This window comes from Zea mays, chromosome 8 (genome assembly GCF_902167145.1).
Source record: "Zea mays cultivar B73 chromosome 8, Zm-B73-REFERENCE-NAM-5.0, whole genome shotgun sequence".
Lineage (NCBI taxonomy): Eukaryota > Viridiplantae > Streptophyta > Magnoliopsida > Poales > Poaceae > Zea > Zea mays.
In genome coordinates, this window is record NC_050103.1 from 112,259,016 (window position 1) to 112,261,583 (window position 2,568).

The window sequence follows — 2,568 nt, forward strand, 5'->3', positions numbered from 1 at the left end:
CGGCACCACGTCGTCGCGGAGCGCGACATCCATGGCGGCGCTGCCGGCGTCGCCCAGCGGGGCGCCCTGCGCGCGCGCCACGTACGCCAGCGGGAGGACGCCCCTGGCAGGCACGCGGAACGGGTAGGCGCGGAGCACCGCCAGCCCGCCCGCACCGCCACGTACGGCACGCGGGGCTGCAGCAGCAGCACCACCACAAGGACGGCAACGGCGCCCAGCAGCACCACGACCGCCAGCACCATGAACAGCACCACCGCCGCCCACTCCGCCGCGCCCGACCGGTGCCTCCTGAAGCTGTACCGCCGCAGACGCTGAGGCTCCTCCTCGCGCCCCCTCCACGACCGCCAATCCGCCGGCTGGAGAGCGCCGCGGCGACCGGGGCTCTCCTGCTCACGGGCGCCTGCTCGCACGCCCGAGGGAACCGCCGCCGCCGCTAAAACCTAATCTCTGGCGGCGTGGGGGTGTTTTTATAGTGACGGCAGGATCGTGGGCCCGATTCACGTAATATGGGCAGACTATATTTGCATAAACTGATACACACATCAGCATAACTCGTATTATAATTTAGCGTAAGCACAGGTAGGTACAATAAGCCAAAAAGGGTTCATACGGTCTGCACACCTGGTCAGGGCTTCCTGTAGTTAAATAGAGCTCAGTGCTCTAAATACTATATATATATATATACTTTGTCTACGATGCAATGGAATATTTTAACTCTCAAAAAAGAAGACCACGTCTAATCATATTACTTCTTGTTAAAAGCCTCTAGGAATTGGAAGTCTGTCCGCGCTTCACGTGGCTTTGTCCATTTCCGCACTGACGCGTGTCGATGTATGCCCATCCTCAGACCCGAATTTTTTCTTCAATTCGACAGAGTCCGTTCGCATCCACGTCCACCTCTCCCTCTCCGGTCCACTGCACTTCGCGAGCTACAGGACGGCTCCCTCGCATACTCCCCACGCCGTCGCCGCTCGACGGAGCCAGGCTCGCCCCCACTCCACAGCAAGGTGTCAGCACCTATCGTGGTCAACTCTATCTTCGTCTCCCCATGCGTGCTCGCCAGATCCCCTCTGTCTCCAGTCCACCACCGTGGTCGGGCCCGCTCGCCTCCTCCGTCGACCTCATCCGCTGCCTCCCTTCCTCCTTGTCGTCGCCGTCGTCAGCCACGGCCCCACCTCCAGCCCCTTCGTCTCTCACATCCTCCTTCTCCCCTTCTCCGACCCCGTCTTCCGGCACGCCTCCGTCCCGCTCCCGTTTGTGAGCGAGAGGGCAGCTTATGTGTTATTTCAGGCAGTGTAAATTTGTCAGTTCCGATGTGGGAAAAGAATTTTTGCACTGATGCTTGTGCTATCCCCTGGGCTAAACTGTGTGAGACCAAGAGATTGATGTCTCTGTACAAAAGTGTGGTTGATTGGGATGATTCGGCTGCATTAGAAGCCTTCAATGATGCAAAGGCGCGCTTCTGCGCTATATATCATGGTCAACATTATGATATCCCTTTGCCTGACCCAGACATGTTTATTGATATAATCAACCCAGATGAGTATGTTGATCCTGAATTGGTGGCTGATCTGGAGAAGTCACGTCGTCGCGTTCCCAGAAAAGATGATGGTGTTCCTGATGTCTGGGAGTCTTTTATTTTCTCCGATAAGCCAGTTCCAGTTATAGGATGGGTGACACGGAGACCAGTTTCACTGATGGCCAGCAGGTCTCTGTAAATTGGGACAATCAACTAAAACACTCAGTTGAAGGAAATCATAAATAGATGACGGCAAATTGGGATTATTCAGTCAAGCGACCTGCTCAAACAACTGGTCAGCAAAACTCAGGGAAACAGCAGGATCAAACCAGCAGCCAGGGGAGCAGACGAATTCTTGCATTAGCCTCTCGATTATGAGGGATGGTTCCCAGGATGCTTGGAAGCATGATTACGGCTGGGATCCTACAGCTATTCAGACCGATCTATGGGACAACCATCAAGGTAGCTATGAGGTGCCTGATGGCCAGGGTGTGCCATATGGACACTGGACTCACTGGAGAAGGCGAAACAACGACTCGGGTAGAAGAAACACCAGGAATAGTGGAGGCCCCATCAGCTCAAAACCAATGAAATCAAAGGACCAAACGGATGAACACAACGTTGCAATCAATGGTTGGAGGAACTGCCGAGTAAGGAATGGTGTGTATTATTACTGATATGTGCATCGAGTGTCATCTTTGGTTTTAGTTTTGAGCGCAAACCACCATCAGCAAAAGAATTTACAACCTGCATGGAGTAGGATGAATAACATCGTTACAGATTATTTATGCCATAATAACAATAAATCAAAGGGACATGACAATGAAGATCAGGTAAAGAACCTTGGATAGACTAATACCTCTTTTCCTTCTCTTGATGTGCTCTCCTTTGGGATTAATATCAGTGGCCAGTCGATATTGTGGTCACCTGAGAGCTCCTGTGGGGACTAGTGCTTAGATCAAAGATTTTTAGACATAAGGAACGAACTGTCTAGATGGTTTAAAACAAGTATTCCAATGACATAGTCTATATTTGCGGTTTGGTTGAAA

At 52.4% G+C, this 2,568-nt stretch overlaps 1 pseudogene; it reads left to right on the forward strand.

Moving 5' to 3' along the window:
- Window positions 1-1,048: 1,048 nt before the first annotated feature.
- Window positions 1,049-2,196, forward strand: LOC103635701 (uncharacterized; annotated as a pseudogene).
- The last annotated feature ends 372 nt before the right edge of the window (window positions 2,197-2,568 follow it).